The sequence below is a fragment of the Bubalus kerabau genome, chromosome 1 (genome assembly GCF_029407905.1).
Source record: "Bubalus kerabau isolate K-KA32 ecotype Philippines breed swamp buffalo chromosome 1, PCC_UOA_SB_1v2, whole genome shotgun sequence".
In the NCBI taxonomy this organism is placed as follows: Eukaryota; Metazoa; Chordata; class Mammalia; order Artiodactyla; family Bovidae; genus Bubalus; species Bubalus kerabau.
In genome coordinates, this window is record NC_073624.1 from 253,194,149 (window position 1) to 253,220,974 (window position 26,826).

The 26,826-nt window shown below is 38.2% G+C and overlaps 1 long non-coding RNA gene across 11 annotated transcripts in view; it reads left to right on the forward strand.

Annotated features, from left to right (window-relative positions):
• The window catches only part of LOC129638800 (uncharacterized), a 225,056-nt gene that overhangs the window by 1,419 nt on the left and 196,811 nt on the right, over positions 1-26,826 (forward strand). For all 11 annotated transcript variants that reach the window (XR_008708037.1, XR_008708040.1, XR_008708024.1 and 8 more), the window contains exon 3: positions 14,234-14,464. This is a non-coding gene — a long non-coding RNA (uncharacterized LOC129638800). The remainder of the gene's footprint in view (positions 1-14,233; positions 14,465-26,826) is intronic.

Genomic DNA, 26,826 nt, shown 5'->3' on the forward strand with positions numbered 1-26,826 from the left:
CTGTTGTTTGAATCTGCCCTTTGGAACTCAGGTAAGATCCAGGAGGCTGAATGAAATCTATTTCCTACAAACAAGAAACTGGGGACAGGGAAAGGATTTGTACCCAGGAGGACCCCCCCAGGATCCCGCTCAATTTCAGAAACATGGCTTTCATGGCATAATGAGGTGTTTTGTTTACGTTTGGAAGATAAGGGGACCAACTTTGTTAAATTACAAGGAAAAAGCCAAATATCTTCTTCAACATTAATTTTTAAAATGGCTTATGTACTTAAAATTCATGTGAAGTTTTACCTTAAATTGCCTGGCTAAGTGCTCAAGATACAGTCTAGAAATTCAAGTGGAAAATCAAAGTTCTGGAAAAGTAAATACCAATTTAGAGCTAATGGATATTGAAAAGACCTTGTTTAGCATAAAGCAAAAGTATTTTTTTAAGAATGAAAAATAGGTCAGAATAGTGTTAATAACATCTAACTTTACATTCTTTTACTAATCGTAAGACAATTTGAGTAATTGGGTTGAACTAGATAAAATCATTATTCAACCATTTTTGACCTACCAAAAAAAGGCAATTCATCTGGTTTAACCTGGTGCAAACTTAAATATGTCCATAGTATAAACATAGCAGGAACATTTTCAACATTTAAAAAATATCGATATAAAATATCATGAATCTTTAATATGTGATAAATTTGCAAGCAGAGTGGTATTCCTCCTGGCATATTATACTTCTAATGAAATATACATTTATATTCAAATGGAGATTATCTAAATTCATCTCCTTTTCAAACTCTGAAAGAGGCTGCTCTATTATCTACTGAATTTCAGAGAACTTCTCCATGAATTTGTGTTTCCTGGAATTTTTGCCTCAGGCTAATATTATACCTGGCTGAACATCTGCTAGGGGAAAGGGCGCACTCTGTGGATGGGGGTGGGGAGGAAAGCTGTTTGACCTTTCCTGTCTGAGGGCTCAGAACTTCATTAAAGCATCTCTTGGGATTGTGGGATAACCATGAGAAAGATATCATTTGTAATTAAGTCCTTCCCACTGGCTATATTCCTGTTGAACTCCATGATTAAGATACAAATTCAATATTTTAAATGGTCACAAAGCATTTGATAAAAGGTTATTTGGCTTTTAATTCAATGGGTGGGATGACTTTCCAAGGGCCCACATTTTGTACTCTCACTCTCAAAAAGTGTCCTGTGGAGAGACTCTTCAAAAGGGCAGATGAAATAATTAGGCAATAAATTGTTCAAATGTTAAGAGCAGAGCTGTTCCAGAAGCTAGTGAGGCCACATGAATATCATACGAAGTGATAAATATCCTCAGCTCCGGAGAAGTTAAGTGCCTACGTGTTCTGCTGCTTGCCTGGTGGGTGGGTTTTGGCTTCACAGCATAATTCTTATAATCTATTGTTGCTTCAGTGTGTTTCTCTTGTCCTGAACACAGAAACTCTTTCATTAGTTTTTCAATACATTGATGTCTATTTCATTATTAACTAGGGCCCAGATTTAGTCTCATGTCCTTTGTTCTGTATTGATTGTTAAGAAACTTCCCTCACCCACCCTCACAATCCCATATGACTCTTTAGAGCATCACTGGCCTATTTTATACTGTCTTGCATTTTACTTATATTTTCATGTATTTAGTTTTTTTTTTTAATCAGGTGTACTATAAATTCTCTGAGGGATGATATTATATCTTTGCACTTGCAGTTGCTAGCACACAGCCTTGCTGGTAGAAGCTGATCAAAAAATATTTATTGCTGTTGTTGAAGATGACAATGTCATCTTTTATACTCAAGAGGGAAAAGAAAAACAAATGAGGAAAGCTAGTTATTGAACAAGCTAGTTCAGAGTATTTTGCATCTAATAGCCAGTGGCATAAATAGTAAATCACCAGAGGTTGATTAATAATTTGTATCATTGTTATTGATCTCATAGAATTAAAGGAAACATAATACATATTTTTCTTCCATGTTCGGTTGATGAGTGATTGTATAAAAGATAACACAGGTAAAATATTTTACCCTTTTAAGAAACTAGGTTGATGTTAGTGGCAAAATAAGGTTATCGTCTAGAATTACAGTATCAGTCACTTGAATATTGATTGTTTTGCTTATTTTTATAGTTATTTTAAATTTAGACCAATTATAACTATCAATAAATCTAGTCTTTATTGTATTTTCTTCCTGATCCTTATAACCTTTAGAGAAAAGGATGTTAAAGTCTACTTGGGCTGCACTGGTTTACATACAGTTCTTCTTAGGGTAAATGGGTGAATTAGCTAATGCATCAAGGTTGGCATAGGGCAAGACTACTCAGGAGACACTAAAGCGTAGGGCGTTGATTATTGGGAAGTGAAGGAAAATAGTCCAGCTTTGTTAGAAAAATGGAGAAAGACAGTGATATTTTGTATCAGAAACCTATGGAGAAGAATTTCAAAAGCAAATAATTGGTGAAGTGACGGGCTTAGAGACAGTACTAAGACTAGAAGAGAATATTAACCTAAATACTTAAAACAGCATGCCTGTTAGTAAATTTTGACTTAAGTGTTTTGGAATAAACATTTGGATGTTTTTAAAATTGTCTGTACTAGTCAATGGTAAACTAGATAGATAAAATCTATTTCTTTCGTAGTATCACCAGAAATACAGAATTCTTACATTCAACTTTTAGGCAGGTACTAGGCAAGGCAGTATTTAAACTAACTAATATATCTAGCACTATCTATATATACATGCATCTATCGTATGTATACCCTTTTTTTTTTGTTTAAGGTCATTGGAAAGCTCACTTGTAGTTTAAGCAGTGAGGAAGTAAAAGGATTTTGGAGGGAGCCTTTGAACCACACATGTGGAAATAGCCTTACATGTATTTATCTTAAACTTCCTTTCACAGACTAGCTCAGCCAATTGATTCTACTGTAAATAGGAAATCTGCCCTTCTTCCTCAACCACAATCTAGTTGTTCCAACATGTGGCTAAATTAAGGCATGAAAGGTTAAATTGGAAGGAAGATGTTTATGAGTAAACAAAGAAAAGAAAAAGAGGAAATATTTCTCCATTTTGTGTCTAATTGACACTTCCAGTAGACTTGTTGCTGAAAGCACTGCAATTCCTCAGTAATTCTGCCCTGATGTCAACTCAAGAATATTCTCTTGCTCGTCAAATGCGTGGGATTGAATCTCTTTTGAGCTTAAAGGCTGGTAACTTTGGAATATGAAAAATTCTGAAAATTTGCAAAGTTGAGGAGACTGTAATTTCAGCTTGTACATGGAAAAAAATGTCAGTAGCTTTAATATCTGGTGATCTCCAGGAATTTTTTCTCTATTAATGTTCTCTTTTCCAAACTCTCCTGCCCCTTCCAAAAACACTTAAATAGAAAATATTTAAAGTGAATAGTAAGCTGAAATGATTTAATTCAATCCTTTACTTTCTGAATAAGTAAACCAAGTCTTCTGAGAGTCACGGGTTGTCCCCATAGTTATGCTCTTATCCTGAGATAAGTCTGTGAATTGTCTCAGCCACCATTTCTGCAAATCGGAGTAGTTCTTAGGATGCGGTTATGATTAATGTACTTCTCCTAGAGCATAGCTAAGAATTAATTATTTTTTCCTCTCCATTTATTACCTTATATCTCTTATGGAACTTTGCACAGTTCAACTCATTAGTTAGGTATATATCTATCTCACTATACTGGGAGCACATTGCTTATTCATGTCTAATTCATTCTTAAATCTTCCAGTGTTGCCTCCCACCCTACCTCAAGCTCAGAGCCTTGTACATGTAGGCATAGAGAAAAGCTTGCTGAATTGAACCACATCAAAACCATAGAGAAAATGTATTAGCAGGGAGAAATCCGAAAATGATTTCTAGTCCAACTTTTCAGGTTTATCTTTCATAAAAAAAAAATAGCCATACATTTTGATTTAAAACCCGACTTGACTCATTTTTATGCCCTTTATTTCTTGGTTTCTGTCTTCAGCGTCTTAGTTCCTCGCCACACAAATGCTTGATCTTTTCTGCTAGTTGGAAATTACCATGTCAGGAGTCTGACTCTGGAGGAAGTCTGAAATGTTTCTCACACCTGTAACCTCTTTTTCATTTTAAGTGTCCCTATCTTATTTGATCTTTACTCTTGTAGTAGCATCCTGGTGGCTTCTCTGACTCAGCTCTCCTTTGCGGGCGTCCATTTCTACATGCCTATAATACTACTTTCTTCTGTCGTAGCTGTGAACATAGCACTTCTTTTGTCAAAAACTTTTTGATGAGGCTTGCTGGATAGCTGAGCTCTAAAGATGTGTGTTTAGTTTTGTGACCTATACGTTAAAATCTATACTGCTTTACTCTGCTTGGCCTGAGAGTGGCATTCTTAACTCTTTGAATTAATTGCTTTGTTTGGAGGCTATAGAAACTGCCTTAGGTCAAGCAGAGTAAATATAACTCTTCATCAGATGCTGGCAACTCCTAAAGTATATTTTTATTACTAAATTACTATGCATGAATGTTTCTTAAATAGACCTCTGCTGAATGGAATTTTGGACTCCAATTTCATAGACAGTCACTATGCTCCATTTCTGTAAATCTAAGCTCATAAAATAATAGACAAATATTTGTAGAGCAAAAAATTTACTTGATAATTTTGTATTATGATTTAATCACTTTGTGGATTTTCTTGTGGATAAAAGGCTTTGTGTTATTTGAGTACTACTTATTATGTGAGTACTACTATTAGAATTGTGTGCAGAATTTAGAAGTCCTCTCCCTCAACTGGAATATTTGTAAAAAATGAATAAGCTAAAAACTATGTGCAGTGCCCTCTTGAGACGATTTCGTTTAAAAAGATAATTTTTTAGAGCAGTTCTAGGTTGAAAGCAAAACTGAGAGGAAGGTATAGAGATTTTCCAGATGTCCCTCCTCTCACATCTGCATGCCTCCCCCCAACTCTGTCCATACCTCCTTCTCAGAGTGGGATATTTATTATGCGATGAACCTATGTTGACACATTCTTATCATCCAAAGTCCCTAGCTTATATGAGGGATCACCCTTGGTGTTGTATATTCTATGGATTTGGACAAATATATAATGACATGTATCTGCCATTTCAGTATCATAGAATATTTTCACTGCCTTAAAAATCCTCTGTGTTCCACTTATTCATACCTCCTTCCATCTAACCCCTGACAACCGCTGACTGAGTTTCCACTTTTAATGCCTCTAGATAATTTAACAAGCTAACAGTGAACTTCTGTGGGATCCTATATGGAATGAAAATTTATAGTCCTACAAGCCACTTAAAAAAGACAAATTAGGGAGCTTTAAATACCTGTTACTTATGTCAAAATATGTCCCGCTGCTGCTGCTGCTAAGTCGCTTCAGTCGTGTCCGACTCTCTGCGACCCCATAGACGGCAACCCATTAGGCTCTGCCGTCCCTGGGATTCTCCAGGCAAGAATATTGAAGTGGGTTGCCATTTCCTTCTCCAATGCAGGAAAGTGAAAAGTGAAAGTGAAGTCACTTCGTCGTGTCCGACTCTTCGCGACCCCATGGACTGCAGCCCACCAGGCTCCTCCGTCCATGGATTTTCCAGGCAAGAGTACTGGAGTGGGGTGCCATTGCCTTCTCCGAAAATATGTCCTAATACTGTCTAATTCTTTATGGAAGGGGAGGAATAAAAGTTTTGAAGTAAAATAATTCAGTGCATCAGGAATATATTCCTGGCTCTTTAATGAGAGAGAAGCTTCATTTCTGCCTAGTAGATTGGCATGCAGGCTGCCTCACTACTAACTCTCTTTCGATCTTTATGAATGGTAATATTTTCTATTTGTAATTTTGCTATTAAAAATCATGAATTATGTTTTAATCAACGTACAACTTAAAGGGAAGTTAAGGTTCGTAGCATTGTTTTCATTTCGATGTAAAATGTGTGTCATTTGTGACTACCCTTTTAAAAGTGAACTCTGAAAATGACTTCTTTCTACCACCATTTTTTTGAGTAATTAAGCTTGAAGCACATTTTGTCTCACTGATTCTTCAAAGTTCTGGCCGTCAAAAGTTACATCATTTTCCTTAGAGTTTAGAAGAAAAAAGCACTCTTAAATAATAAAATACTTCATTTTAATGCCTGAAATCCTTCTGTCTGCTGATATCTCAAAGAATAAGAAAGTTATCCTTACGGCTGTAACATCCATTCTTGACCTCTAGGAACGGAGTAATTTGAGGCAACCCATGTTTGTTGTTTTGATGGCGTTAACTATTTTAGTTAAGGTTTTGTTGTTTTTATTCCAAAGTGAAATAGATTTTACTCCAAACCATGGAATAGGAAACCATAGTTAATTGATCAACAAAACAACTATGGGACTTCCCTAGTGTCCAGTGGTTAAGATTCTGCTTCCACTGCAGGGGGCAAAGTTTTGATCCCTGGTCTCAGAGCTAGATCCCACATGCCATGGCCAAAAAAATTAATAAGTAAATAACAATAATTGTTCTTAATGCTTTAAACCTTCTAGTCTGCATTATATCAAAGTGAAGTGAAGTGAAGTGAAGTCGCTCAGTCGTGTCTGACTCTTTGCAACCCCGTGGACTGTAGCCTGCCAGGCTCCTTTGTCCATGGGATTCTCCAGGCAAGAATACTGGAGTGGGTTACCATTTCCTTCTCCAGGGGATCTTCCCGACCTACGGATCGAACCCAGGTCTCCCACATTGGAGGCTGATGCTTTAACCTCTGAGCCACAAGGTATATCAAAGTATTCACCATCAATTGTTCAGGCTATTTTCATTTTTTTCAGTCATCATGTAGACAATAGAAGTCTTAATAGAGTAAAAGCTTATGCACATGTTTACCTTTATTCTATGGTGGGAACTGGAAAAGGGTTCATTACAGTAACTCTGTATAGGTTTGAGGTCACATGCTTAACTTGAACTTGTGCTTTATATATTGGCAAAATAATTGTCCATAAAGGTCTTTACATCCTCCTGTCTAATACAACACATGTTCTGTCAGGGAAAGTTGTATAATTATGAGTCTTTGGTTGGAAAAATTCTAATTGGGCAGTTAATTTTGGCAATCCTAATTGCCTTGCCAGATAAATTTTTTACTTTTTTGTCAAAGATATCTTATGATTCTCTTCCTGAAAAGTGTTTACCAGCACACTGATAAAACGGGCTGTAATCACTTCTGGTTTTTATCAGTACCTAAGGAACAGACCTTAGGAAAAGTCACCCATATGATCTGCCAAAATACTGAAAGACTTCTACTTAAGCTGTCTTGAAATTACAATCTCTATAAAATGTTATTTTAAACTGGATGAAGCTGTTATTATAATAGATAAAAATTGCTGCCTACCAAGGTCTAACCATTTTTAGAAATTGAGTATGGTTATATATGAACAACAGAGAAGGCAATGGCACCCCACTCCAATACTCTTGCCTGGTGGAGGAGGCATGGATGGAGGAGCCTGGTGGGCTGCAGTCCATGGGGTCGCTGGGAGTCGGACATGACTGAGTGACTTCACTTTCACTTTTCACTTTCATGCATTGAAGAAGGAAATGGCAACCCACTCCAGTGTTCTTGCCTGGAGAATCCCAGGGACGGGGGAGCCTGGTGGGCTGCCGTCCGTGGGGTTGCACAGAGTCGGACACGACTGAAGCGACTTAGCAGCAGCATATATGAACAAGAAATAGAAAAGGGTCAGAATTAAGTTCTCTTTTCCTCCCATTATTTTCTTAAGGTATTTTTTCATAGGAGAAATGATAAACTATGAAGAATGCAATAGATTTGGAAGTAATTGACATCTAAATTTTTCCTCTTAAAAAAATTTCAGCTTTAGCTTCTCTGTCATATACAATTTACCTCATATTTTTATGACTTGTTTGGTATATGTCTTTCTTGGTAGTGTTTAAACTACCTGAGGGCAGAAACTAAATCCATTTTATTCTCTACTTTATCTTGAATGACTTACATGTGGTAAGTTATTGACAAATATTTAACAAGTATTTTAAAAATAAAGTTTATTTTAGAAGTAATAAAAATAGAAAAGAGCAAAACCTCTTTAACTAAAATTAGGTTTCATGTCTAGGGTGTCTTTAATTGAAGCTTTGAAGTACATTGACACTCAAGAGAAAAATGTTTCCCTACCCTAATTTATATATTCTCACAAATCTTCCAGATCTATTAATAAGAAATAGTATTAAATTCTTTTGAGCTGGGATGGTCCTACTTATAAACAGAGTGGGAGGCAATGTCAGTGGTATAATTTGAGGGACAGTAAGAGCTAGGTCTGTTCAAAAATAGCTCCCACCTGGTAGCCACAGTATTTGGAACTCTATCGTTGGAGTTGTTTTGTAGCCGTTAAAGGGTCTCTGGGAGGACCATTTCAAATTTATTTATTCTGGTTGTGAAAACAAGATGATATGCTACCTCCTTTCTGGGGCAGGACTTGTAATTAGGAATTATTATATGAATGGTAACAAACTTTTGATCAGTAAAATGAACATAGAGTGTGCTATCATTTTGTTGAATAGGCAGAGATTTTTCCACCTGAAAATTTGAGAGAGGAAAAAAAATCTCTGAAAATATTGTTAAGTTAAGCTTAGGTGAAGATTAGAAGCTTCTCCTCTAAGGAGGGTAAGCAGAGATTAAACAATATCAGATACAAGATTATTTGTGCAAAATTTAGGGAAAGAAAGAAAAATGACACATTCCTGGAGCATGGAAGAACCTGTGGAATATGAGTTCATCCAATGTATTGTTTATGTATTTGGATTATGGATTGAATAGGATGGTAGGGCCAGAGTTTGAGGGGCAGTGATTATTAGGACACATATAGGAATGAGGGAAAGAAGTTGCTTAGCAACTCAAAGGCAAGTAGACCTTGTCAGAAAAGATGCCTTGGTTTATGGAATCACCATTTGCACATTCACTTAAGCCAGGAAATAAATGTGGGAGATTTTACTTGTTCTACTGAAGGTTGACTATGATATTGGGATTTATAATAGGGTAAAAATAGTTACCATATGATTCTGCAATTCCACTCCTGGGTATATATCCAGAGAAAACTAATTCAAAAAGATACATGCAGCCAACATTCATTGCAGGATTATTTACAATAGCCAAGACGTGGAAGCACCCTAAATGTCCATTGCAGATGAATGGACAAGGAAGCCGTGGTATATATACATATATACAATGAAATGTTTATTGTTGCTTAGTCTCCTAGTCATGTCCAACTCTTCGTGACCCCATGGGCTGTAGCATGCCAGGCTCCTCTGTCTATGGGATTTCCAGATAAGAATACTGGAGTGGGTTGACATTTCCTTCTCCAGGGGATCTTCCCAACTCAAGGACTGAACCTGTGTCTCCTATGTTGGCAGGTGGATTCTTTACTGCTGAGTCACCAGGGAAACCCCATAACATCAGATACTAATTCTATAGAAGCTAATCAAATTTTCTATAAAATTTAATACAAGAGAATTAGTTCAAATTTTCAAAATCACTCCTTCATATACTTTCATTCTTCCAAGACTATATGGGGTCGCAAAGAGTTGGACACAACTGAGCGACTGATCTGATCTGATCTGATACCCTAATTTGAAAAATATATTTGTGTAATGTGTCAGTAGATTAATTTTATTTTCTTATTTCTATATCATTAATGCATTATTGCCCAGCTAGACCATACATTCTCTCATTCTAAAGCATACTCCAAATCTCATTGAGATGTGATTAGACATATGGAGAAGTTATTTGTAAACTTTACCTGATAACAACTATTAGTGAAGTGAAGTCGCTCAGTCGTGTCCGACTCTTTGTGACCCCATGGACTGTAGCCCATCAGGCTTCTCCATCCATGGAATTTTCCAGGCATGAGTACTGGAGTGGATTGCCATTTCCTTCTCCAGGGGATCTTCCCAACCCAGAGATTGAACCCGGTCTCCCGCGTTGCAGGTAGACGCTTTACCATCTGAGCCACCAGGGAATCTCAACTATTACTCAGCCACAAAAAAGAATGAAATAATGCCACTTGCAGCAATATGGATAGAGATGATCATACCAAGTGCAGTAAGCCAGACAGAAAGACAAATACCATATGATGTCACTTATATGTGGAATCTTAAAAAAAAAACCAAAAAACTTATTTCCCAAACAAAGACTCACAGACACAGAAAACAAACTTATGGTTAAAGAAGGGGAAAGGTGGGGAGGGATAAATGAGGAGGTTGGAATTAACATATACATACTACTGTATACAAAAGAGATAACCAACAAGAATCTACTGTATGGCACAGAGAACTATACTCAGTGTTTTGTAATAACCTATAAGGGAAAAGAATCTTAAAAAGAATATATTCAATGTGAATTACTTTGCTGCACACCTGACACTAACATGACATTGTAAATCAACTGTACTTCAATTAAAAAACTATAAATATGTATAACTGATTTATAGAATTTATAGAATTAAGATATTGCTAATTATATATTCATAAACAATATACCTTTGTATAAACAATATAAAAACTATACCAATAAAAACATCTATACCATTAAACAATATTCCTGGCTCCTAAAACCCTTGGAATTCCTCTTATCCTCAGGTGGTAAGAGAAAACAAGCTGTCTTTTGCTATGTTAATGCTGTGACTTTTGAACCATAGGGATGGAGGCTGGATTAGATGGTTTTGACTTTCAGTCCCATCCTCTGAACTCCTGGAAAGGGAGAGAGGGCTGGAGGTAGAAGGAGTTGCCAGTGGCCAATGATTTATTTAGTAAACCACGGAGTTTATTTCATCATTTATTCAGTTTTATGGAGGTAATGAAGCTTCCATAAAATCTCCAAAGGAGAGAATTTAGAGAGCTTTCAGTTTGAGCACGTCGAGTTTGGGTGGAGTGGTACATTCTGAGAGGCCGTGAAGCCCCATGTTCTTCCCCCACACCTTGCCCTGTGCATCTTTTCAGAATGGCTGTTTCTGACATATCCTTTGAGAATAAACCATTAATCTACTAAGTAAAATGTTTCCTCTGAGTTTGGTGAGCTGCTTTAGCAAATTAAACCAACTCAAGGAGGGGGGTGGATCTTGGGAACCCCTGATTTATAGTCAGAAATACAGGTAACAACCTGCACTTGTGGCTGGAGTATAAGGAACAAGGAGGGGATCATGGGAACCTCTGATCTGCAGTCAGGGTGTCAGGAGCACAGATAACCGCCGGGGAGGGGAGGGGCAGTCTTTATAAAACTGTCCTCTCAACCTGTGGAACCTGGTGTTCTCTCAGATAGTGCCAGAATTTCCATTGTAGGAACCCCTGCTAGTGTCCTGAGCTTTGCTTGGTGATGCGAAGGAAATCCTTCCGCCTCCACAGCCACCACTGAACTGGGAGCTCTTCGTTGGTGTGGGGAAAGATGGCCACACATTTGCTGACTGGAAGTGTTCTGTGTCAGTAGGGTAAGAGTAAAAAAGAAATACAGGGGGATGGACTGGGTTTCCCCTTCATAGGTAGACTGAATGTCATTTTCCCTATTTATTGACGTTCTTGTTTGGCATTTATGTTTTTCTATTTCCTGCTTTCTCTTTGGTAAAGATGATATTGTGTTCTGTGGTGGGTAGAAGGCAAACTCAGGGAAGAGGGAAGGAAAGTAACTCATGACTTATTCTCGTAGTAAATAGGCTCCTGAATCATGCAGAGTATGAGTCACTTCCTACTTGTTTTACTAACCCAGTGTTTCCTCCACTGAAAGAATCAATGGTAGCCAAGTAGAGGAGAAGCCACAGGATGAAGCCGCCACTGCCTTCACGTTGTGGCTATTTATAGTCAAATCTGGTTCTTCCTCCCCAGCAGCATCTCTGGGCAGGTTATCTAACCTTTGTAAATTGAAATTTTATCTGCTATAAAATGAAGGTCTTCATGGCGGCTGATTGCAGGGCTATGTGAGGGTTAAATGAGCGCAAAGAGATCATAACGTGAGCCGTGTTCACAAACTGCTCAGTAAATGTCAGCTGTTATTCCTCCCAGGACAGACCCCCAAGCCTGCTCAGGCTGGAATGATCTCCAAGTTAAAAAGATGACCCAGAAATTCGTGACGTATTTGGAGATTCCAGTTTGGAGATCTTTCTAACCAAATCAGATCAGATCAGTCGCTCAGTCATGTCTGACTCTTTGCGACCCCATGAATCGCAGCACGCCAGGCCTCCCTGTCCATCACCAACTTCCTGGAGTTCACTCAGACTCATGTCCATCGAGTCAGTGATGCCATCAAGCCATCTCATCCTCTGGCGTCCCCTTCTCCTCTTTCCCCCAATCCCTCCCAGCATCAGAGTCTTTTCCAATGAGTCAACTCTTCGCAGGAGGAATGGTGGGGAATTATAAAAAAACCCCCGAGGGCTCCAAATCACACCAGGAAGTAACAGCCTCTGTCACAAACACGGGGAAAAGGAAACCTTTGATCTGTAACAGAAGTGATATTTCATTGAGCCAGTTTTCTCCCTAGAAGATTTGAATCACAGTTGGTTGATGTTTCACAGGAAGTGAATGCTAACTCATAAGTAACTTAATGGAGAATTACTATGAACTGTAATCACAGAGAATTTAAAATACTACATGCTGGATAATTTACTTGAGAAACAATTCATGCCAGGCAGACTAAAGAGTCAACCTTTTGAACTTCCCTCTTGCACATTATAGCAGACCTACTTTTTTTTTTTCCTTTTTTGGGCCTAAACTGTAGCAGTGTTTTGAAATGTTTTGAAAGCCTCTACTTTCCCTCGCTTTTGATGCCTGACCAACTGTAAGTCTGGCTGCTGCCTCATCCGCTTTACTGCTCTCCTAACAGCATCCAGTGTCAGCTTTAAAACCAATGGCTACTACTCGGTCCTCATAAGCTACTCATACTCTTGCCCACATTACACGCTTTTCATATCATTTATTCTTTTCACTTCGGTTTTCTCTCCTTGTCACCACAAATCTCTAACCACTGCTGTGTTTTGCTGGAGTTTTCTCTGTCATCCCTGTAGTGTTTTCAAGGTTGAATCCTTGGTCTGTTACTCTTTTCTGTTTTACTTATTCTTCTTAGATAATTTCATTTATCTACCATCAATGTGTCAATCATGCCTAAACCTGAATCTCCAGAGTTTAGACTCTAATTTTCAGACATCTATCTGACTACATATCCAAAGTGAACATCTGCATCTGAACCAGCCCATCAGAAACACACTCCTTCTCTTTATTTCTTGTCTTGGCTTATGGACTCACATATCCCCATTCAACTGCAGCAGAAAGCCTTCGCTACTCTCACATCTTCATCCATATCGAAGTCCAGTCAGATTTACTTCCTAGCATTTTTTCCTTTCGATCTAAATGCCTGAGTCTTTACTGACACAGACCTGTGTCTTGATTATTTCAATAATCTTCTAAATGTTTTCCATTCTTACCTTTTAAATAATATCAAACCCTGAAATATCAGTTACTACATTCCAATCTCTGTTCTAAGTGCTTTATTTATATTAACTCATTTAATTCCCAAGATAAGCCCCCAAAGCAGGTATTCTTATTATTGGCTTTTTACAGATAAGATCACTGAGGTGCAGAGAGGTTAAATAACTTGATCACAGAGCTGGTGGAGGCAAGATGTTAACCCAGGCAGTTGGGCTCCAGAGTCTATCCTTCTCTATGCTATCAGAATAATCTATGCACACGGAAGTTTCTGTTGTTTGCCTGCCACCCATAGCCCAGAGAACAAAGCTTAATCTCTTCAATGGGGCATAAAAGCTCCATCTACCTGTTTTTATGGCTTCACTTGTCACTTCCCTCTTCACACTATGTTCTAACCACACTCACCTCATGCTATACTCTGGCATCAATCTCAGCAGCAACGATGGGTTCTCTGTCTTTCCATAGCCACCATCCAGCTTGGCATTCATTTTCTCTGTTCTCAAACTGACATATTTCTTAAACACACAGTTACAGATGCTGTAACAGTTCAGCCAATTTGTAAAAAGGGTATTGTGCCAAACAGAATTCCAAGATGCCTCCTGTTTCCCCCAGTTCCTGACCCTTGGTGTACATGTACCTTAGTTATTCAAATAAACACTAATCTAGGTATTACTATGAAGGGATTTTTTTGCAGATGTAACAAAAGTACTAAATCAGTTTGACTTTGTAATAAGGAGATTGCCTTAGTGGGCTTAACTTAATCACATGAGCCCTTCAAAAGCAGATTGTTTTTTTTTCCCCCCAGCAGGAAGAAGTCAAGAGATTCAAAGCATGAGAAAGATTTGATGTGCTATCTCTGGTTTGAAGATGAAGGAGGCCCCAGCAAGGACTGAGCAAAGTGTCTAGGAGGTGAAACTAGCCCCTAGCTGAAAGTCAGCATGGAAACAGGAACCTCAGTCCTCCAAAGGCAAGGAACTGTATTGTGCCACCAAGAATAAGCCTGGAACTGTTTTTTAAGTGCAAGATCATGTCATCTGTGAGTAAAAACTGCTTTACTTTAACTTTTTTAAATCAGAGTGAATTTTATGTCTTTTTCTGACTGATTTCCATATCTAGAACTTCTAGTACAATGTTGAGTAGAGGTGGCAAGAGTGGGATTCTTATGGGGAGAAACTTTTATCTAGTCTTTGTCCATTAAGTATGAAGTTAGCTTTGGGATTTTTGAAGATGCCCTTTTTAGTGGAGGAAGTTCCCTTTTCTTCCTAGTGTGCTTGTGTTGTGTTGTTTTACCATGAAAGGATGTTGGATTTTGTGAAATGATTTTTCTGCATTGATTGAGGTCACCGTGTGTTTTTGTTGTTTCTTGATACAACAGTAATTGCTTTTGTGACATTAAGGCTATTTATTTCATTCCTGGAATATGTCTCACTTGGTCATAGGGTCTAATCCTTTTATATGTTGTTGGATTCAGTTTGCTGGTACTATATAGTGATTTTTGTGATCCATAAGGAACATTGGTTTGTAGTTTTCATGTCTTTGTCTGGTTTTGGTATGATGATAGAATAGACCAAAAGAGAATTACATTAGAAATCAACAAAAGAATGAAATTTAGAAAATTCATAAATATATGGGAATTAAAACAGTCATAAATAATCAATGGGTTAAAGATGAAATTGCAATGAAATTTCATTAAAGATGAATGAAAACAAAAACACAACATGCTAATACATAAGTGATGCAGCTAAAACAGTGCTTTGAGGGAAATCAATGCTTTAAACACATACATGAAAAATGAAAAAATCTTAGGACAGTAACCTAAACTTTTAAACTTAAGAAGCTAGAAAAGAACTAAACCAACCCAAGCTAAACAGAAGAAAGGAAGTAATAGTGAATGAAAATAAATAGAAAAAGGAAATCATTAAAACCAAAAATTGGTTCTTTGAAAAGATCAGCAGAATCTATAAACCTTTATTTATAGACTAATGATTTTTAAAAGGGTTCAAATTAGTGAAATCAGGCTGAATAAGAGAGCATCACTATCTGAGCCCTAATTTCCTCATCTGTAAAGTGAAAATTATAATATATGCCTCATCAAGTTGTTATGGGCATTAAATGAGAATTACCACTGTACTTGGAATGTAATACACGTAACGGGCGAATGTAATAACGAAAGGTTGTTTCTGCCTACCTCTTTTATACTTCTAGTTTATTTTTTACCATTTTATTCTTTGCAAAGTCTAGTTTAAAAATCAGAAGGGATTATTCATACTTGTTTAAATCTACTTCACTGCTTATCTTCAGTGCCTTCCATATTCTAATCCCAATTTGCCTTTCCGTTTATAGTCCTTCCTACAGCCTGGCATTGATGCTTAGCTTTGGTGAGAACTGTTTCATTCACTCTTCCTTGAGCTGCAAATGATGTAGGGATTTGTTTTCATGTATTTATCTGCTTATTTTCCAGCTCTAGCTTTTCTTTTATTTTTGCTCTCTCACTGGTACTCCGTAGACAATTGTTTTCCCCTCTAGCCCATACCAGAGCAGAATGAATAAGTCAAGGCTTTTCTATTGTGAGCGAAGGCAGAAGCTTTTGGCTTCTGCTAGAAGTGTTTCCTTACATAAACAGCTTTCAAACTTGTCTCTGTCCCCATACAACAAGCATGTACACTAAGGTGTATATACCTTCCAGGCCCTCATCCTGCATCATCCTTCAACTTTTCTTTCACGTCCAGTTTGAAGCTCAGTCCATTTCTGCATACGACTGCAATCAATTTATTCAATTATTTTATCTTTTGACTTGTTTAATTGCTTCATGACCAAAGCCTTGCCAGGATGTGTATACCAGCATATCACTACAGTATTACCTTGGATTGAATTACAAACACCAATGTTACCTTGGATTGAATTACAAACACCAAAAGAAAATGCTCCAAAATTTAAAAGGTATAAAAGTAAACAATATTTCAGACAGGGGTTAATAAAAGGAGTTTTTATGCAGTTTGTTCCTGCATCATTTTGCCTACAGCTTCTAAAATAAAAGTGAGTCATCTTTAACAATGCCATTCAGAAAACATTAATTAAGACAGCATCTACAGAATACCTGCTGTAAAAGAATACCTGGTGCAATCAATGCACACACACATTTTCCCACTTCCTATCAAACAACTTTGTCCTGTTTTTTGTCAGGCATATTGCTATTTACATTTTCGAGGTTTATAGTGTTGACCTAAAAATAGACTGCCAGTTATTTCCCCAGCAAAAATGGGTGTATCCAAGATTTTTAAAATTGCATTTCGGAGTCTGCAACCATAGTGAGCCATGTGCAAGTCCCCAGGCAACTTGGAGAGAGAACTCTTTTAAAGAGGGGAAAAGGAAGTTGGGAGGTTTGTAGTAGACAAAGGGTCTATTGGTGGAATTGAGAGTCCTAGGTATAGTGGCTTTTCATTGGCAGCATTATCTCTCCCTGGCTGAGCTCTTACCAGGCAAGAAGTGGAAGTCTGTCTTCTTCCTGTTGGCCTCAGCTATCATGATAGGGTATGAGAGCTCCTCCTTCTAGCCTCCTGACTTTATTTTAATTGAAATTTCTGTTTAATTTTTGCACAACTATATACTTCTTAAACTGGCCTTTTTAAACCAAGCAACAAAATGTCTGCATCCCTTGGAGGTGATAACTATATTGTTCAGCATTTGTTCTATGGATGTATAATATGATGTTATATATGATCTGTTGTATGTATGTTATACAACCTGTGTGCTATTATAAGACATGCATGATATTTTCCATTTTTCTTAGATAAGCAATATTCTGATCAGTTTTACAGCAAAATTATTGCTCAAATACTTAATTTTTTTATCCTTTCTTTCCTAAGTTCATTGAGATAAAGACAAATTTAAAAATTTTAAGTCTAGGTAGTCATTGGCTATCATATTGACCAAGCACATGGGAATTTCAATTAATGTATACTAATACTGTAGTTCACCAATAACATTAAAATATGATGTCTTTTCCCCAAGGCTTTGAAAGTTCCATTTAGATAACATCTGAAAAAGATATGCCATCAAACAGTGCAGTATATTACTAATTTTATTGTTGAGGCAGTTTTATGAAATCACTGCCCCCACAACACAGCTTTTATGCTTTATTACCTTTTGACATAAATGACTACTTACAAAAACTGAAAACGCTATGAAAATGTCAGAACAGTCCTGGTTTCTACACATCCCTGGCTTTATAGACTCTAGCAGATCATGAGGTTTCAAAGTACGCTATCATTAAGAATTCCTAACACATATCTTTTTGAAAAAATACAGAATAATGACTTTTCCAAATATTTCATTTATTGGCTCTTGTATTCAAAATTCTAAATCTGAACTTTAACGTGCAGATTATTGTTCCCACAATTGCAGTGTAATCCCACCCATTTTAGTGATGGCATTTTGTATGCTTAAGGAAAACATGATTGGGAGGCTCTGCATCCGCACTGTAAATACAGAGATTAGAAGAATCGCTGTTAGCTAGGTAGTACCTTTCATAGTATTTCCAAATAATAATGACTTCACAAAATGGGCTGAGGTTGGAGTTTATTTTTAAGAGTCTACCTGAATATGTGCTTAGGTTAAGAGAGGTAGTGTGCATTAATAATTCAAAATGCTACCTTTCATACTTGCCTAATTAAAAAAAGCTCTTCACTAAATCTATCAAGTGGAGTGAAGTCTCTGTTTGCTACTACCTTCTCCACATCATTGGCTTTCCTCTTCTATTTGGAAGAATTGAACAGAGAAGCAAATGCTATTATAAATATGCCATGGTTTTGCAAGGGATAGTCAGTTAAATAAACATTCATTCAGATCCTACTTTGTAGCGGGCGTTACATAGGTACTAGAGGTTCTGAGATCAATGTTTTGTGGTTTCTGTCTTTGAGTTTACAATTTAGAGGGAGAAATAGTCACACAAACAGGTCATCTCAATATGATAGTTTAAAAAATAATATTCAGGCAGAAGGAGTCAGAGTATTTGGGGAAACAGAGTATTGATCCTGTCTGGCAAGGTAAGGAATTCAATGCCTGAAGTGAGTCTTCAAAGTCAAAAGCTAGCTACATAGAGGGCAGTCTACGCAGCTGGATGGACAGGAGCATTTTCCACCTGGTTTATTTAGTCCCATCTTGGCCAGCTGGCTGAGTGCAGTTGTTCAGACTGTGCCTTTATGTTCAGCCCATGCTGCTCTGACTCGCACTCTTATACCATTTTGCAATTCATCTGCCTAGTGGAGGCACTTTTATGTAATTTCTCCATCCACAGAGGTGTCTTTTTTATGTTTGTTCAATCAGAAGGCCTGCTTTTCTTGCGATTTTACAAAGGTGTTATATTTTAGCTTTGTACTGTCGGTCAGAGAGCAAGGCTTGCTCTTCATATCATCTTTAACTCATAAGTTTGCTAAGCATCCAACAGTCCCTTGTCTTCTCTTCTGAAAGCTTCCAGGCATCCTGAGTTTGCTCCCTGTGGGCTGTCAACAGCTAGCGAACTGGATAAGCAAATGGAGAGGCTGGTCTGCACCCCGGGCTGTCTCTCTGGTCTAGATCAAAGTCAACACAAACCAAAAGAAAGGTGGACAACTGGCCGACCACTTAGGGAGTGGATCTCAAAAGGAAACGACTGCACACTGAGTTAGTTTCCAGAGAAGTGAGCTCCCAGGGGGCTCGAGTTTTCTCTGCTCTCTTCTCATTTCTGCCTGGTGCCTCCCTGACTATTTATTCCTTCCTTCCATCTGGTTGCTTCTACAGACTCTGCTAGTGGAAAACAAATGTCACCATAGGCTCCAAATCTCTTTCTCTAGCATTGTTAGCAGGTTTTGTTTAGCTTTCTGTGGTAGGTGATTTATGTTTACCTATCCCTGTGCAGACCTAAGAGATGGAAGGGACCCTCTGGCTGGGGGATGGAAGAATCTACTAAGTTCAGAGAAGGTGTAGATGGAGGGAAAAACAGGTTAAAATCTAGAAATACATGTGTTATCACATGTGTATATGCTGGAAATCACTGAAGAACTGTTAGGGAACACTCAGGGTAGTGGCCAGTGTATTTAGCCCCTTGTTTTATGACTCCTTTTTTTCAGGTAAACTCGATCTTTGAGAACTGGGTTGAATACTGGTACTGATCAGTGTCCCAGTACAATATCAGAACTCCAATAAGCAGGGAGATGCGCTTGGTCAGCTCTTGACTATCTTTGAAATCACTGAGCAAATATTAACTCTGTAGATAGTAAAAGGTGATGGTAAATAGTTTAAATTCCTTTTTCTCCTCTTTGGGGGTGAAATAAGGAGGACTTTAAGTGTATTGAAAAGCCTTTAAAATTCTTATTCAGTATTTCTGAGGCTCTCTGAGGAAAGATTGCAACCTGGGAAGCATGACTTTGAACAGAAGTTGTGTGATCTTTGGGGAAGTCCCAGCCCAGCAAAGTCCTGCTTTACATAGAAGTTAGAAAGAAAATCTGATCCCTAGCCAAGAAAACCAGCAGTGATTGTTCAGAGGCAATCAATTGACAAAATACATTTTGGAGAGGAAAAGTGCTGGGGATAGAATTATCTGGACAAATTGGGCTTTGAGTTAATTCGATCAAGTCTTCAGGAAGAGGTGAGAATTGACATGTAAGCATGACCTAGAGAGATTGCACCCACCTACTCTAAGGAGCAGTATCTGTTCCAAGTAATATTTGGCAAGGTGATCAAAAGCCCACAGACACTCTGCCATTACCCTGTACACAACCTTATGGCAATGTTTCATAAGTGTAGGCTGAGGACCGCTGGGATCAGAGACTCCTAGGGTACTGTAAAATGTCCAGTTCCTGGATCCTACCCTGACTTGATGGTATCAATATCTTAGAGTGAGAGTCAAGAAACTGGCTATTTTTTAATGACCCTGAGTAAATCCTAGGTCTATCATTTAAGAATCATTGATTTGTAGAATAGTATGTGTTGTATGTAATACTAATAGGCAAAATTGTGGGAGTCTGTCTACACAGAGAAGCTACAGAAGTAAGCTTGAAGATGTAAAATTCCATGGTATGCACGTACCTCTTCATGGGAGGTCTGTCGAGATATATTGTTACTTACAAGTAAGAGTACTCCTACCAAGCCAATCTGCTTCTCATTTAGGTTATTCCTCCTTTAAAAATAGAGAGGGTTTTTTTTTTTTTTTTTTTTTTTAATGGATGAACTGGAAGTGGGTGGGTGAGGAGGAAAGGGGAAAAAAGTCTGATGTTCACATAGTAGCCTGTTTATAATTAAAGTGATAAATGTGGGTAAGTAAGTTGTACTGAATATTAAGATGGTATGCTCTAAAGTGTTGAAGCACTAGCTCTTTGGGGAAAAAGTCCTGATTTAGAAGTTGCTTATTTTTGTGTTATAAATACTTCCAGATTCATCCATTTCAACCAACCAATGCTTTAACAACCAGCTAGCAAAGTTCCTAAAATTTTAATGTCAGTTTTTATGAACCATCCCTGGTGGCTCAGTGGTAAAGAATCTGCCTGCCAATGCAAGAGATGTGGGTCTGATCCCTGGGTGGGGAAGATCCCCTGGAAAAGTGAATGACTGCCTACTCCAGTATTCTTGCCTGGAGAATTCCATGGACAGAGGGGCCTGGTGGGCTACAATCCATGGGGTGGCAAAGAGTCAGACATGACTGAGAGATTAACACTTTCACTTCACACCAGCCTACCAGCCAACTCCACTGATTTTATATGTAAACTAGCATATATAAATATTTTTTTTTCAAAGTGGGTTTTGTAACTTATTTATTATATTGAATAGTACATAGATTCTTCAAGTCCTAGTCAACATTTGTGAGTCAATGCACTTTTTCCCTTTTGATGTTCTTTTTGCATCATTATGACTTCGATATGTTAACGTGGGTTTCCCTGGTGGCTTAGAGGGTAAAGAATCCACCTGCAATGTGGGAGACCTGTGTTTGATCCCTGGGTTGGGAAGATCCCCTAGAGGAGGATATGGCAACCCACTCCAGTATTCTTGTCTGGAGAATCCCATGGACGGAGGAGCCTGGCGGGCTACAGTCCATGGGGTCAAAAAGTCAGACATGACTGAGTGACTAAGCACAATAACACATGTTAACATGGCCAGTGTACTTTTCATTCAATTTGTTTTTCTAGAATTATACACTGCTCATGTGCTTTGAAATGGAGAAGGCAATGGCAACCCACTCCAGTACTCTTGCCTGGAAAATCCCATGGATGGAGGGGCCTGGTGGGCTGCAGTCCATGGGGTCGCTAGGAGTCGGACACGACTGAGCGACTTCACTTTCACTTTTCACTTTCATGTATTGGAGAAGGAAATGGCAGCCCACTCCAGTGTTCTTGCCTGGAGAATCCCACAGACGGGGGAGCCTGGTGGGCTGCTGTCTGTGGGGTCGCACAGAGTCGGACACGACTGAAGCGACTTAGCAGCAGCAGCAGCAGCATGTGCTTTGAAAAGGAACAAAGAGACTTTATCATTGTAGTAGAAAATGAACTACAACTACTAGATTCAGTAAAAGTTATTTTTTTTTAGAAGTATTTGTAAAACTAAATGGCACCAATATATCAGATACCAGTCTGATTAGTTTTTAAAAAATTTTCTCCTTTGTAAAATGATTTGTTTATAGACTTGGAAGATAAAGAGGTATCTGGTTCAACTGTTGGAAAACTCTGGCAGTGAGTGGGTCTAACAGAGAAATATTTGCTGTATCATCTTCTGAAAGGAAAATAAAGGTATGAGAGAAATCTAGGAAGATCTTTTACTAGTACCTACAGATACTCACATATAACTTTTCATAATGGGAGAGATTATTGAGAAAGACAGATATATTTTGAGAAAACTTCCTTTGATAATTCTAATTTAGTTGTTGTGTGACTATGGTCTGAAACAATGGTCCCTGCCTTTGACCATCTTGTTTTCCAGAAATACTTTGACAAGTGAAAGTGTTAGTCTTTCAGTCATTTCTGACTCTTTGCGACCCTATTGACTACAGCCCACTAAGCTCTTCTGTCCATGGAATTCTCGAGGCAAGAATATTGGAGTGGGTTGCCATTCCATTCTCCGGGGGATCTTCCCAACCCAGGGATCGAATCTAGGTCTCCTGCATTGCAGGCGGGTTCTTTACTATCTGTGCCACCAGGGAAGCCCTACTTTAGTAGGATATAAGACTTCCCTGGTGGCTCAGATGGTAAAGAATCCACCTGCAGTGCAAGAGACCCAGGTTCAATCCCTGGGTTGGGAAATCCCCAGAGAAAGGAATGGCTACCCACTCCAGTATTCTTGCCTTGGAAATCCCATGGACAGAGGAGCATGCCAGGCCACAGTCCATAGGGTGGGTCAGAGTTGGACACAACTGAAGTGACTTAGTGTGCATGCAAGCAAACACTGAGCTAGAGTTAGGATTATAGTAGCTTTGTTCTACCTGACAGTGCTGTTTTTAGAGGAAGTTAGGAATTTAATATTTCAGAGTGGTGGTCCAGTGGTTAGGACTCGGCACCTTCACTGCCATGGCCTGAGGTTCAATCCCTGTTTGGAGAAATGAGATCCTGCAAGCTGCATAGTGACTCGATGGACGTGAGTCTGGGTGAACTCCAGGAGTTGGTGATAGACAGGGAGGCCTGGCGTGCTGCGATTCATGGGGTCGCAAAGAGTCGCTGACTGAAGCTGCACAGTGGGGTCAATCAATCAACTAATTGAAAAAAAGAGTTGTTTTACTGAGTCGTACAGCTAAAGTAACTAGAAGGGAGGAATTTTGTGGGGACATTGATTAAAAATGCTAAACATCTGGATTGTATGTTATGGACTGAATTGTTGTCCCATATTCATATGTTGAAGCCCCAACTTGCCAGTGACTATATGTCTTCCTGCTTTTGATGACATGTGTAGCTGAACATGCAAAAACATCATTACTTGAGCAACAATAATATTTTTAAGCATCCAACATTACCAGGTGGGACAAGTTAATAATCAGATAAAATCTATTTTCAGTGAGTTTTCCATCATAGCATGAAAATTCTAACACACCATGGAGAAATATAATTTCTTTAATATAAAGAAAATATAGTTCAAGATTGGTATGGAAATAATTTAAGGTAGGATTCTATTGTTCAATAATCTGTATTTTATTTTAAATATAAATTTTGCTCTTGCCAAAACAACTTAAGGTGGATTTTAAAACAAACATTCATGTAACTGTGGTAAGTTCTCATGTCTATTGCTATCTGTGGGAGCATTAAGGATAAAAAGTGAAGTCAGGAATCACATGGTAAAGGAAAAGCAGTTCTGCTCACAGGGGATAACATGTTCTGCAGGAGTACAATTAAATTGGCTCTGGGAGTCTTGGTATTTCAAGGAAGGAATAATCTAATAGCTTGCATAGATCTCCTTGTTGGTATTATTCCCTTTATCACTTTGCAGTACATTTCATTGTCCAAACTCTGCTTAACATTCTGCTGTAGAACAAAAATAGCTATTTTTGAAGATTGAATAATGATGGATCTGTAGGGTTTCATCAGTTCCCTTCGGCGCAGTTTTTCCTAGTGGCCCTTCACTTTCCCCTGCAGCTGGGTGATGGCGGTATCCCACATATTCTGGCTTCGTGAACAGGAAGAAGGGCTTGCTACTGCCCTGTTTTTTTTTTTTTCTTCATCTATATCTAATATGTGTGTATATTTCCTGGCTAAGACAAAGGGTGACAGAGATCCTTCCTGTTTTTCCTATCTTTGGGCTCTTCCTGCCTTCTTCCTTCTGGTTCCTCTGCTTCTTCAGATTCCCTGTTGGCCATTTGTTTGAACTTTGACCTCCCATCTTGCACCCTCGGCAAGTCTTGCTCTCCTCTCTGATTGTGTAAGATCTTTCCTATCTTTGAAGACTCTTCTTCTTTTTTTCATAGATAAACTACTCAGAGCTTAATTTTGGGTTCCTATAACTAGAATTCAACGTATTAAAGTCACAAGTTCAAAACTTAGTATTTCCTTAAGAACAAATGATTGTTTTTAGCTTACAAATCTTACTATTGTAATTTCTAAGTCCAGCAAGCTTTTGACTACCATTTTTGTATTGTTTCAAACTTAGTTAACTAATAAACACCTTTAAACATATTTAGCCAAATTTATAAGATATGTTTAACATTCTTCTTAAATATTCAGTTGTCTGAAAGATATGTCCAAAGTGATTATTTTTCTTCATAGTAAATGTTTCCAGGTAATGTGACAAACATAAGTTCTTTTGATTTTATTAATGTTTATATAAGACAGTTTTCACTTGAATTGAACTTTATCCTGTGACGCCTCATTCTCAGAGTGAAGCTTTCTGCTTGATTCTATCTGCTGCCACGTGCTATTGAGAATTTCCTTTAGAGGAAAAGCTGTCTAAATATGCATGTCTCTCAGTGTAGCACCCGCTTCTTTGGTTTCTGCCTGTTTTTGGTCCCTCTCCATTGCTTTCAAATAGTTGTTTTTCATAATTTGTCCAAAATTTTCATTGTTCTCTGTGGCAGTGTTAGTTTGATATCAACTATTAATACTTTGTCATGACCTCGACTGGACCTTTGAAAGCAGAGGTTTAAAAGGTTTGCTAACCTGTCACCGAATATAAGGTGAAGGCTGGGGAAATAAAGATACAGCAGATAGTTACCCAACAAAAAATGTCTTTTATAGGCAAAGCTGGGAAATTAAATGCAGAATTCATACATGTCTTGTGTCATACCCAAAAAGGTAAAATGTCTGAAATTCTGTTCTGCTGCCAGCAAAGCTCTCTAGGCCTACTAACTAGCAAGACTAAAGAGACGCTAACTTTTCACTAATGTGACCAGCCCTGCTCTGTATTCGGCAGTGGCTCACAGCCAGTCTTTCAGAACCGCGCCCCAGCGCCAGTGTGCTGCACTGTTCTTCCTCAAGCGGCTCAGATGTCTGACAATGGCAGGCTGTTGGCCTTTCAGCTTGGGAAAAAATGACGGATATCCCCTTAGCATATTGAGACACTTATGCAGACTTCAATAACTGTAAATTCTGTGAGTCTAAACCCATGAGAGAATTTGTCATCACTCCATTTGAAACATGTGCTATTAAAATGCCCCATTAAATGGTATAGATTAAAAAAAAAAAAGCTTGAAACAAGTACAGAGAACGATAGTGGAGGAGAGGATAATTTTCAACAAAACATTACACATAAAATGTATCAGAGAGAAAGGAAAAAAGAAAAGTAGGGAGATGGGATAAGCCATCTTAAAAGAGTAGCCCCTTCTGTGAACTGCTGCTAAGTCACTTCAGTCGTGTCCAACTCTGTGCGACCCCATAGACGGAAGCCCGCCAGGCTCCTCCATCCCTGGGATTCTCCAGGCAAGAATACTGGAGTGGGTTGCCATTTCCTTCTCCAATGCATGAAAGTGAAAAGTGAAAGTGAAGTCACTCAGTCATGTACTACTCTTCACGACCCCATGGACTGCAGCCTACCAGGATCCTCTGTCCATGGGATTTTCCAGGCAAAAGTACTGGAGTGGGGTGCCATTGCCTTCTCCGTCTAAACCAATTTGGCTGGCCAGCAATATCACCTCCAATGAATAGGAATATGTGAAGACTACGTATTCCCACTTTTGTGTTACCAGGTTATATTTTATGATAAATGCAAGTCTGAACCTCAACCCTAATTCTGCCTAATGGTAGTATACAGGAGCAAATAGAATCATATAATCCTTTCTTATTACTTCTGGAATATCCACCTTTCTGTCCTCAACCCCTCTGACAGGCATCTCTCTAAAAGATTCAACCAGAGGCGGATTCAACCAACACTTCCTGGGGTCGAATGACAAAGCTGTCCTTGAAACAGTGGCCCAAGGCTGTTAGACCCTTAAGGTGCCAGTGATGCCCAATTTAGATTTGTTGAACTTCAATGCTTCCTTTATTTAGTCTCGTATACTCTCTAGCCAATCACGTGTTTCAGAAACCATTCATTTCAGCACCAAAACCTTTTTTTTTTTTAAAGGTAATACACATTTGCTATTATATTTTTCAATCATGTGGCTAGAAGTTACAGGAAGGATATTGGATAGGTGTTCTACCAGAAGCAAATTACTTTCTTCAATTTCAAGTTTAAGAGTTATTTATTACATTTGCTACCTGCCTCAAATAAAAGCTGAAAACAACTCCATTAGAGATATTTCAAGCTTTTTTTGCAGATGATTTATTACATCAATCAATGCCTGTTCATTGTTTCTTTGAATTAATTTTATTGGAGTATAGCTGATTTACAATGTTGGGTTAGTTTCAGGTGGATCAGTTATACATATACATACACCCACTCTTTTTTTACATTCTATTCCTGTATAGGTCATTGAGTAGAGTTCCTTGTCAGTAATGAAAATTTACTAAGATTTCT